The sequence below is a fragment of the Scaptodrosophila lebanonensis genome, unplaced genomic scaffold (assembly GCF_003285725.1).
Source record: "Scaptodrosophila lebanonensis strain 11010-0011.00,11010-0021.00 unplaced genomic scaffold, SlebRS2 tig00000001-arrow-pilon, whole genome shotgun sequence".
In the NCBI taxonomy this organism is placed as follows: domain Eukaryota; kingdom Metazoa; phylum Arthropoda; class Insecta; order Diptera; family Drosophilidae; genus Scaptodrosophila; species Scaptodrosophila lebanonensis.
In genome coordinates, this window is record NW_022060529.1 from 2,943,253 (window position 1) to 2,956,185 (window position 12,933).

The 12,933-nt window shown below is 39.4% G+C and overlaps 1 protein-coding gene across 1 annotated transcript in view; it reads right to left on the reverse strand.

The window, feature by feature from the left end:
• Positions 1–12,933, reverse strand: part of LOC115634559 — a 207,510-nt gene that overhangs the window by 140,691 nt on the left and 53,886 nt on the right. The gene's annotated exons all lie outside the window — the stretch shown is intronic.

Sequence of the window (12,933 nt, forward strand, 5' to 3'; positions counted from 1 at the left end):
AATGAAGGCAGCACCAAATACACAACAGAACAACAATTTTGTCAAACATAGAATCGGGCACAACTTAATTAAATGTTAAAAGAACAGCCGCAATTCTGAGGTGTTAATGGGTTAAGTTCCCCTGAACCCCTAAGACTTGCCCCGTTTGTGAGTCTAAGTGCTTCTGGCACAAGACGTTGACAGCAGCGACAGACGTTAACTTCATTTTCGAGACTGTGTCGCCTTCGTGCCGCTTTTTTGGGGAAGGAGCACAAAATTAGCAAAGCTGTCAACTGTCAGTGGTTTTTGCATGAGTGTATGTGTGTGTGCTTGTATGTGTGTTTATTTGTGTATGAACGCACTCCTGAATGGGCGCTATAATGTACACTCGCACAAATAAAGTTAAATTCTGGGCTCTAATGTTTTTTAAAGCAAAGTGAAAATAGCAGACAAATAATTGCTACCAGAAAACTTAACTTAATTGCACCAATTTTTCCTATAGCAGCTATTTAATAAAAACTTCCAATTTAAAAAAACTCAATACTCATTTGTTTTACAAAATCATAATAAAATAGACGTTTATTTTACTACGAGTGATTTTTCAACCGATCGCTTTTTCATGGCAGCTATACTACTTGTATATGACATAGAGCACTGACTTCGATGAGACACTAAACGAAACTTACAAGTAATTAATTTAGAAATTATAAGAAAGAATTTATTCCAAAGTGAACCGATTTTGAACCAACCGTTATTATATAAAATAATAAGACTTTACGTGTATAGGGTTCGTTCTAAACTTGATCTGCACATGAATAAGATAAGTCTGCATACCAATTACTATGTTCCTAGCTGTTTCGGTTTTATATTTCTCGATGTTCATACAAACGAACACACATATCTACATCGAAATTTGAAAGCTTAGTCCACTTAATTCGATCAATCGTAAGAGAGATATTTACAAATGTTAATAGGGAAAGGTCTTCAATATCTATCTGTATCGAAATTTGGAAGCTTAATCCAATTAATTAGAAATCAAATCGTAAAAGAGATGTTTGTATAATGTAAATAGGGAAAGATCTTCACATCATATAATTAGTAATAATAAAAATCTAGAAAAAGTACACAAGTATAAGTTAAGTTCAAATACATACATATTACGACACTGAAAAATGAATGGGTAGCCATCTGACGTATGTATGTTGTTCTGGTGTGTTGAAAAAGTATGTCCATTAAAGACTACTTTAAAGATATCAGAGTTATGTTCTTCATGTTCTCTGCGCAAGTTTTTATGAGTGTACCTGTTACTTTCATGCCAGACAATTATCTACGGCAGTGTTTCTACTGCGCTCTCAACACCTTGACGCTCTGCAAGTTTGTGCATGTACAGGAACATTTTGCGCGTGAGTTCACACACACACACACACACACATGCACTCACACGTTATCTATGGGTGTGTCAGCTTGAGTTATGGCTTGTCTACTTCCGCACCATGCGTCGAGTGCCTTGTGTGTGTGTGTGTGTTTAGGAACGCGTTGTTTGTAATTTGTTAATTTCCCGCATTTAGAAATTAATTTTCACTTCATGCGCCGCCAAACATACAACAGAGGCAGCAGTAGCAACAGTAACAACAACAACAACAACAACAGCAATGACAAGTAACTTGCCAGGCTACCTACCTGTTTATAATTTAACATTTTCATCAGACATAGACACCCCCACACATACACACACACACACACACACACGCTGTCAGCAAGTGTATACCACAAACCCAAACTTCGAAACTTGTGCCGCAATTATGTCTAATGGCTGTACTGCCTACTAAGATTCTCCCGTTTTCTTCCCTCCCTTTTCACTCTTCTTCCTGACCCACTCTTTGAAGCATTTTCTATTTAAATTCTTTTATGTTGTCATTAATTTCTGCATGTTACCGTTCTTCTCGTCGCTGTTGTTGCCTTCAATTGTGCTCTTAATTTTTTAAGTGAAAACCGGCAAGTGTCTGACGTCCTCTCAAATATTCATACATACTCGTAGGTATATATGCATGTATGTGTGCATATACATGTGTGTTTAACACGTTTATATAGTAATTGTGCACATGTATAAAATTTTCATGTTCATGTTGTTGTTTTCATTTGCTGATGGTGTTACTGTTGTTGTTGTTGTTGTTGCTGCTGTTGCTGTTACCTCATATTTGCGTTCTGCTTCTGCATTTTCGTTGTTTACGTCGTTAAACTTTAATTGCTTTATTATGTTGTGCTTAAAAGTACGCTGGCGGCAACGCAGCCTCACAAAATCGTAGCCTACATTTCTGCGTTTACTGTAATGAATGATGCGCCGACTGTACTCGGGCTTTAATGTTCGAATAAAAAAAAGTACGCAAAACAAAAGCATTTAATCAACACACACTCCCTGCACATTCTCAATGACAAATGGCGTTGTGTTCAGGGTTTGAGTTCGTGGTGCCAGCTAAATGACAAACTATTGTTCTAATTGAAAAAAAAACATCGTGTTAAATAATACAAGTCGCCTAGAAGGCACCATAATGATGTATGAAAAGCGAAAAAATAGAAGCACAGCTGTGGGCGTTTGACTTACCCGCGAGGGGAGTTTCGTATGAAATCAAATGACAACTAGTCCGAAAGCTTATAAATCTTAAAGTAGCAGATTTTTGCGATACGAATTTAGCTTTGCACAAAATCTCTGAAAAACTACAGGGTGCGCCATTGTAGTTTATTTATTCAATCCACTTTAGTTAAAGGGAGTGAGTTGCTAAATTGATAAACCCCCACCTAATTTGTTTTACTTTTTTCAGGGGTTTCATAAAATATTTTATTCTTTTCCATATTCATTTTAGTATTATTATTACAACAGCTTCTATAAATGTGAAAAAAAGCAATTAAATTAAAACAAATGACAGGGATGATTAATAATTAAACACTAGAGATGTCTATTGGGGAGATCAATGTTGCGCGATCCACATAATCTTGGAATTGACGGTTGATGACATTGCAATATTACTAGCAAATTAATAATTGTACATCGAAAGAAAAAATTAACTATCCGTCTGATATTATTTAAAAGTTACTTTTAAGAAATAAATGCTAAAAAAAAGTAAGCTTAGCTTACCTTGATGGGGTATGGATTGTGAGTGCTCTAATGTAATAATAATGTTTATTGTGACGAGGAACTACCTATACATAGCTTACCATAGTACTTTAGTACTATACTACTACTATATCACAGTATATGGGTGAAGTGATGATTATATTAAAGTAATGCAGTTGATGGCTATTTCGAGAAATTATCATCATATTAATAGTCACATGTCTTTTATTACTGGGCCTGTCTGTTTTGAATGCAACCCGCGCTTGCAACTTGAAGACAGTAGTGCATGAGCTGTGTGACGACTTGGACTTTACTCTCACTGCCAAGTTTAAAGCGTCGATTCGTGGTTGCTCTATAGCTTAAGTTGTGGGCAATGCTTTGCCATTGTCATTGCCACTGTACGATTATGTACTCGTACATACATACTTGTATGTATGCAGCATACATTGCATTTTCCATAGCGTTTGCTCATTCATTCATTCATCCAACGCCTCATTCATTCATGCACTCATTTAGACATTTGCACAACGTTGTCTGCCTCGGCTGTGCATTTGGCATTGTTAACCACTCGACTGGCTCAGCAGCAGCAGCAGCAGCAGTAGCAGAAACAGTACATCCCCTACATCAACCCTTTCAGCCCCTGGGACTGCCTCATTTTTCTACACAATATTGTTAGTGCATGGTGCGCCATCGTAGCCATTTCCGCCGTTGCTGCTATTGCTTGCTGTTGATTGTTGCGCAAGGATTTGTCAAGGATAAAACACTCGAGGGCAGTCAGTTTTGTAGTCGACGTCAGTCGTTCGCTCGTCATCCTCGTCATGATTACGTTTATGATTATGAGAATGTTGCGCCAGTTGTTACGTTCCTCGTTTTGCTGCATATTTAGTGGCGCAGCAGCAGCACAGTTTGGATTTAAGGTAAGGTTTGAGGCAATGCGCTGACATTGTCGTTACCATTGTCGTCATCTTGTTGTCTACCTTGTCGTCCCGTTTTGTGTCATGCGGGTTAAGCGCTGTCGTCAGGACGACATTATAAAGCTCTTATTGATTTTCAGATAAGAATTGCTGCACAGCTTGCCTTTGCGCATGCCATGAAGTTTTATACGTTTCTGCAGAAGCAGATGGACGGCATGTAACATTTAATATTATTACAGCAACATTTCTTTTCCAAATTTCAACAATTGTGGTTAAATGAAAAAATTGAAAAAGAAACTAACATTTTTGTTGAGCTTTCAATGATTATCTTAAAGCCTGCATTTTAGTTTCCTTACACGTTTTTCATAAACGATTTGAATTCAGGCTACTTGTCTAAAGGGATTATTTCACTAATAACTTAACCTCTTTAGCAGTGATAAATTAATCTTCTTTGTAACGAGAGTGCATATAATCTTATTCAAACAATAGAAATTTTGATCCTAAACAAGTGCCGTTACATTAGGCATAAATCAAAACTCTTTTGCCCTTAAGTCAGATCTCTTTTTTCTGTGGATTCGAATGTAGATTTAATTTAATGAAAAATAAATTGTTAGCTGTATTTAAGAAGTATTTTCCTGAGTGCTGATTAACTTATATGGATTATTTGAACTAATTAAAACTACGCTCAGCCTAGGCATGCTATTTCCCGGTTTAATATTATCAAATAATTTGCACAGCTATCTATAAGCATAGACAACACAAACAAAATTACGGCTGCCATTATATGCGCTATTTGCCAGACTGTGTGTGTATGTGTGTGTGTCCACATGCGTGGGCGTGGCATGCGGTAGGTTACACAAAACGGTTGCGGTTGCCAACAGTTGCTGCAACCAAAATTTAGGTCAGTGCGAGACATACATACATAAATGTACAGACATATATAAAATGTCATACAATGATATCGTACATATACGAGTATAAACAAGAACAACAACAACAACAACAACAATAACAAAACCAACACAAAGTCAAAGTTCACATTTTACAAAATTTTATATTGTCTGAAGCACTTGAGAAAGTTTCAACCAAAGCAGTAGGAGCAGAGGCAGGAGTAGTAGCTGGAGCCGGAGCCGGAGCCGGAGCAAGAACAGCATTAGCAACAGACCCCAGCAGCCATTCTGAGCTTTAACTTCCGACACACTATGTCTGATTTCCGAGGTGGCAGCCCAGTCACCCACCAGTTCCGCTTGATTGTGCCCTCCACTCACCTCAGCTGCCGCCATTTTCCCAAATCATGAAAGGTTAATGACGGCTGCTGTCAGCAGCGAAGGTCACACCCACGACCCTCACCCTCAGCACCATCCCCCCACGCCCCGCCAGCCTTTGTTGGGTCAAGCGTGCAGCAGGTAAAGCGTAAAAGTTTCGAGGATGGGCCCGTCCAAGCAAAATGTAACAAAAATAGCAGGCCAAGCCACCGCGAGCCAAGCAAGAGGAGCAGCGTCAGTGGCTCTGCTAAATAGCACAAATGGGTGGCGATGGCCAAAAGAAGAAGAGGAAGAAGAAGTGCTCCTGCTTCTGCTTCTGCTGGTTTGGGGACACTGCCGAGCGTAAAAGTTAAATGAAACGAAACACGTTAATGGCCTCTGAGCTCAGCGCGTGCAGGCGACAGGGAATGTGAATAAAAATGGGAATATGTATATGTATGTATATGTGTGTGTGTGTCTGTGTGTGAGTGAACAGGACGCAGGGCGCTGGTATCGTAGCTATAAGTGCGCTTGGCTGGAAAGTTAAAGCTGCCGATGAAAATTGTGAGCGCTTTGAACTTGGTTGGCATTTCCCATGGCCATCTAATTTGTGCGCTACCTTTCTGGTTGTTGTTGCTTCTGCTGCTACTGCTGCTGTAAATTTCCAGCATTGAGCTGTGTAATAAAATGATATCGTTGGCTTAGTTAAGTAGCAATAAGCAAAAGAGCCGCCGCCGCTTCTTCTTCTTCTTCTCTTTCTGCCTTCTGGGTCAACGATGCAAGCTCGTTGTCTGCTTTTAGGTGTTCTAGGGTGGTTTATGCGGGTGGATTGAATCACGGTCCCTGATATTAAGTTATTTAGCCTATTTAAGCGCAAATGAGCGGAGGACGCTTTGTTGTTGTTGTTGTTGTTGTTGTTGGTTTTTGTCTTTGCCATGGGGCATTAAAGCTAAATTAGGGTATATTAGGTTACCGTTAGCTCGAAGTGCGAAATATTTGCCCCAAGCTGGAAACTTTTCTTTTTTCGAGCATTTGATTTACTTTTGGCCGAGTGATGACGACGAGGACGATGGCATCTGCAGCGACCGGCCATTAAAGTTTTTGTTGATTTATGTATGAGATTCGCCAAAGTTGAAATGCCTCGAAAACTTTTAATAACACTAATTGTGAGCCTGCTGGGCGATAATTAAAGCCTAGCAAAAGTTGCCAACACAATGACAATGCGAATGACAATAACAACGACAACGACAAGCACGATGGCAACGACAACGGCTAACTAATGAGCACGTAACGAGATTTCTTTCCCCTTTTTTCTTTTTGTTTTTTGTTTTTCCTTTTGTCGATTAAGGGGCAGCTCTCGCTCAATTGCGGTGTCAGTTCGTTGCAGGAATTGTTGCCCGCTTCTTAAGCGCCTTGCAGCTGGTTGCCTTTGTAGCACAAACTTGCACTCAATTGCGGCCACAATAAACTCAGCAGCAAAGCACAGCAAGAATGTAAGCAAAGCAAAGTGGGAAGAGGAAGGGAAAGAAAGAGCAAGAGAAGCAGCAAGAAAGTGCACACAAATACAAAGAATTATGTATCACTTCGTTACGACTTACTTCCACTTAATTTATTTTCAGTTGCTTTTACGGCAGCCCAGACGAAAATCATCAAATAAAAAAAGCACAAGTATATCGTGGATATATATACATGCGCTTCAATGTACACTATCTAACAAAAGTGGGTGGCAGAGATATTGTACAAAGAGCGCAGCAGATATCGACCGATTTACGGCAGCGGCCATTTTTTACAATTCTGAAAACTCAAGAACGTGACGAATACACTATAGTCGAATAAAGACCTAATTTTTTAAAGATTTTTCAAGATATGGCGATTTTTTATTTCAACTTTTCAGGACATGGAAAAAAACTATTGAGACTTACACCAAAAGTTTTCGAAACTTCTCCGAACCACAAAGTAAATTCAAATGATTGGGAGAATGGAGGCAACTGTCTAACCAAATTCCGTTCTAAAAGCTAATATAGCGATCAAGTACAAATAATTATTAGTTTATAAATCCACAGACGGCAGTAAATAAAAGCACTAAAATGCTTGTGGAATGAATTTAATGTTTATGGGAAAAATGGCGTTTAAACACATTTGGTTCTTTTTTGATTAGCTTGAATTTATTTTGCGGAACCACACATTTCAGGATTGGTCTTATAGCTTGTGTATAATTATGAACATTATAACCATCTATATGTGCACTATCTACAGTTTTAAGGAGAATAAAATAGGAGCTTCAATTCATTTAGATACCTTTTTGAAATAAATAAACAAAAAAATTGCACAAATTGAATTCAGCTCTGAGGCTGCAAGTTTAATTTAAACAAGTACTTGGTCAGCAAACTTTGTATGCCTAGTGTTAGCAAATATGTATTACAGAGCAGCCCAAAAGCTAAATGCTAGACAGTTGTCTGAGCGTTTGGTCAAAAGCGCCACCCGCAGGCGTCGACAGCCAACAACTACAACACAAACAGCACCTAGCCCTAAAAAAAAAGGTATAAAAAAAGCTGAAATGTAAACCGTTTGACTTTGTCCGCCAACAACACCAAGCATGGCTCTATGAATACGACTTCACCCTGCCTTGCCTGCCTTTGCATTGCAGCAACTTGGCCGTAATGCTTTTGGCCTTCACACCTTTTGTTTCGTTGCTCGTTGGCGTTGGCGTCCGTATTGGTGTTGGCGTTGGCGTTGGCGTTAGCATGCCATAGCCATTGCCTGCTCCGGTCTGGTTTGCCGGGCTTCAAACGCTTTTCAAGTGCCAGCGCATTAATTCTCAGGTGTGCAATTTAGTGTGCGGCCAATTTTTGTCGGTTTTCCAGCTGCCAAGTTGGGTTAGGCCATGCGATGGCGATGGCGATGGCGTAGCATGTCCGGAAGCGAACGGCCAACGAACGTCTGTTTTGTGTTGACCACACGAGGAACTGGAGCGACCCCTTGCCTGCCTGCCTCACATTAATTCGACTTGAAACGTTAGGAAATTTTAAACGGAAGTGCACGTTTTATGCCCTTTTTGGCTCTTATTGTTAGTTGCGTTTCCGCTCCGACTTTACAAATTCGTAGTGGAGAGGGAGGGACACGGTCGTTCCTGACATATTCTTGCTGATTTTCAGGTGCACTTTTGCAGTGCTGGCTTTTGTCTTTAATAGCGCACACTTCAGGCTAAACTCCAAGATACAAGATTGCCTAACGAAAAAGGCAAACTTTGCCACATTTTCGCGCACGAACTTTGCCAACGAACTTTCGGTACAAAAGTTGAAAGTCGCTCTGTGAACTAAATTTAGTTGTACTCGTACACACAGCCATGTTTAACACACACACACACACACACAAAAGAAAAAACAGCCATGGCCAGCAAAATGGCGCCGGTTGAAGTCGCCGCTGCAGTCGCCGTTGCTATAATTTTCAACTCACAACAAAAGCGGCAAAAAGCAACACGAAAAACTTTTAATAATTGCATTTCGGCTGCGACCATCTACAAAGATATCCACAGTCGTACCTTTAAATATGAGCTTTACTAATATTATATTTCAAACAACATCCATTAACCCCATCTTAACTAAACAATGCTACGACTATCCTAAAGAAGCTGGTGCTGAAAAAATGAGAAAATCGCTTTCTTTACTTAAGCAATTTATTGGTCGATTTTATTTCGAAAAGCAATAGCAGAGCTTAGGAGACATCGTTTTTTTAGATTCACAACACTAACATATAGTATATACTTTGTTTCATTACTTTTTCGATTAAAAATATTTTAGAATATCTTTCAACTGATTTTGTTTTTAAGTGAATCTTCTTATTTGAGGGTGTTTAATGTTGGATGAGCAACCTTCTATGTGACTGAACCAATGACATGGTAACAGTCCCACATAAATGAACAGCAAGTAGACCAGCTGACAAAATTAAATTATGAATGTAAGCAAAAATCAGCTGTGGTATGAACATGAGAGCCCGAACCTAACGGTGCAATCTGAAATTCAAACAAATTTGGTGTGCTCCTATTGGTCAAAATTGTAAAATACACTCGCAATCGTCAGCAGTTGTTTTCCCTTCTTCTTATTTAAGCCCACCGGTAGGTCTTGGGCTTTAACAGTCGCCGTTTCTTGTGGTTCTCGGGGGACTCCAGGAATATTCTAATGGAAACAGAACTGAGGCTTTTGAAGCTGGGAATTTTAATTATTTATTCCGGTGTTTCTAGCACTTTTCTAGTTTTTTTGAATGACATTTTCTAGCCAAGGGGTTCTTCTAGCTATTGGCGATTTTTTATTCATTTTGAGTTTTCTAGCCTGTTCTAGTGCACTTTCTTGCTATTTATAGCAAATTTTCTAGCAAAGTTTCTGGTTTTTTTTAGAGGATTTTCTAGATATTTTCTACCTACTTATAATTGTGTTTGTAGCCACTTTTACCAATAACCGACAGCGGTTATCATAGTTTCTTAATGACGTCAATATGGTATATTCATGGTAGAGGTTGTACTGTCTTAAGCGTGGCTAAGACATCTAAAGTGAGATAAAGGCTGTGTAAAAGGAAGGGCAACATAATAAACTGAGCAACTGCAGGCTGCAGTTCGTGCATCAACACCAGGCAACAAGACAATCAGCAACTCGTAGCTCGGGTCTCATCCAACGCCACAAAAATAACCGAAAAGTAATTCGCCACAAAAGTAAACTTGAGCACACAAAAGTCGAGTTTTAAAATAAACTTGCAGGGACCAGTATTTTTCTTTCCTGCCTCTTTTACCCTTTTACTGGCCACATGCACTCCTTTTCTCTCCCCCCCGGGGGCACGTTGTGGGCGAGAGTCTGTGGCGGGTTGCGGCTTGGGGCACTTGAGGCACAAAGGCGCATTTGATATAAAAGAAAAGTGGCTAACTAAGTCGCCGTCGTCATCATTGATGTTGTTGCAGTCAGTTACAGTGCTCGGCGCTGGGCGCTCGGCGAGTCTGAGTGGCTGCCTCAAGTGTTGTCTACCAGCGTTTGCTTGCATCTCTGCCTGCTCTCCGCTCCACCCTGCTCCATCCCGCTCCATGCGTGCAATGGCACGCGCTGTCTTGTCGATTGTAAAATCCAGCAAGCGGACATTGAATGAACAAAAAATCAACAATAACAGCAACAGCACAACAAAGAATGAAACAAAATTGTGTAGCAGACCCTTGAAATTTGAAATTTAAACCAATCCATGGCTGAAATTCCGTTCTTATTTCTCTTTTCAGCAACTGTTGCCAAGTCTTGTGCAATTCACTGAAAACATGAATGCATAGCTGAAATAAAATGCATATCTGCATTGGTTTTGAGCACGTTCTTGCTAGGACAGAAGGATGCCTTCGGACAAGATTTTTGAAGCTACTATTAAGGTGCTTGCTGGAGAGAAATTGACAGCCAATATTCAATGCTACCTTTTTAAGAGAGCTTTCTGCGACAGGTTTGCAATAGACAGCTCGCTTATCCGATTGCAGACAAATTCGTTTGCATAAAATTACAAATGAAATAGTTTGATAATATATTAAGGGAAAAGGTATGAATAAATAATAAACAAAATATGTAAAGTAATAGGTAAAACAGTTTTTTATAATCACATCGCGTTGCGTGTCAACAAATGTACAAATGCTGGGATACTTTGTAGGATAAGCAGTATGTATATGAAATGAACGTTATTTTTGGAAGTGTATATAATTCTTATTTATGGGAGAAGGTTAAATTATATTCCATTTGAAATTATTGCATTCCAAAAAGACACCCCAACAAACATAAGTGGAACGTTGAAACATAAGTTCATGTGGATGTTTATATATATGTATGTACTATGCTTTGCAGACTAGAAAAAAAAGAAATGGAGATACACATTGATTTATCCCTTTTGGAAAAGAAGTGTATCTAAAAACACGAATGGATAGCAAAACAAAACCGTTTCATCACCATTACATAAATTTTATTGAATGATTAGCAAATACTTTTTAAAAAATGCCAGAGTAATTAAAAACAAACCCAATACTTTAGCAATTGATATCAGTGAGAAACATTTACGATGGAATAGAGATATGAGTTCCATTTGATTTAGACGAGTTTTATGTATGTTTCCCTGCTCGCACCCAGTCAGGGTCGCTGCAAGGTTGCGTCAACTAAACAAGAGCAGACAAAGATACTATGATGCAAGCCACAAGTGCAAGGAAACGAACTTGCGAAAACGGAATATACGACATATGTATGTACATGGTTATATTCAACAAACGGAAAACGGAAATACGCGTTCAAGAATTTTAATCTACATGCGCAATTTCGCGTGTGAGCTGTGTGCCAAAATGGCGGGCACATGTCAGAGCATTCCTGGCTCTACTACATTCAACCGAGCATTCTCCATCCGGCGGGCGCCACTGACAGTGTCCCCTTTCTCAACCCAAACCCAAACCCCAACCCCCACCACCACCACCAGCCTCAGCCTCAGCCTCAGCTTCAGCTTCAGCGTCGCGACCATCGGCGCCACATGTTTCGCTGCGGCTCGCCTTGGCATTTCACGCGTTTATTTGCAAAGATTACGAAATGCGCCGGGCACCCGCCAAAGTTTTGTATGCGTTTCCTGTACGCTGCCGGCATTCCCGTTACCATGGCCTGTACGTCTCCTTAGTTCTCCAGTCCTTTGCTCTCTCTGCACTGTTTGTTTGTCTCGCTGACTTGTTATGCATGCAGAAGTCTGCGTCTGTGGCAAATACAGGAGTCCTGTGAGGAGGATCTGTCAGCCTTTGAGTGACACGCAAAATATTTTTGCATAAAAATGTTTGCTCGCCAAGCACATCTTCAGCCAAAGCGAGACAATTGCATCTGTAGCTAGAGCTGTTCCCTATTTCGTTTAATGTGTGCACGCATTTTAAATTTTTAGGCGCTCCAATTTTTCAGCTGCTTGAATCATCAAATTCTCAACCGATATAAAAAATGTGCGTTAAGTATTTTTAATTTTGATATAACAACAACAATGACGAGCAAGTCCGTGATGTGAGCATCCTATAACTTCAATCTTTTGTTTCGTGGCACTTCTACACTTCTCATATGCTATATTCGCAAAAACACATGATAATTTATGTATTTACTTCTCCTGCTATTTAGTGCCCAACATTTTTTATGTACTCTAGTTAAAGACGCTACGTTCGCTACGTGTTTGTCATGCTAAGGATCTTATTAAGCAGTACAGTTGGAGGCCAAACATAAACGCTGCATATAATACCTTTGACTAACAATGGGTGTAGACATGAATACCAACAAATATAAAGATAGTATATACTCGTATAATATAGTGCTTACTAAACATTTTTAACGCTAATTGACTTAATATCGAAAAGAAGCACCTTAATAAATATAAACAAAACAAGGCATATTTTGTTTGGAAAAGCAGGTGCAGCACATTCTTCCGTCTATGGTGAAAAGGCGGGCTTAATTTTAAGTAACTAAGTCCACCAGCACTGTTAATAGCTTTGTTATCCCACTTGTGTATTTTTTTGATATAATTAATCGATGGATTTTAAGGGAGATTAATACTTTTGAAGCAATCTGCATTTTCACGAAGCACTTGCGAGACTGCGTAATACAGTTTTCTGAATATTTCCCAAATTTGATTATTTATATTAACCTTTATCTTTTCTCCCATATTTTAT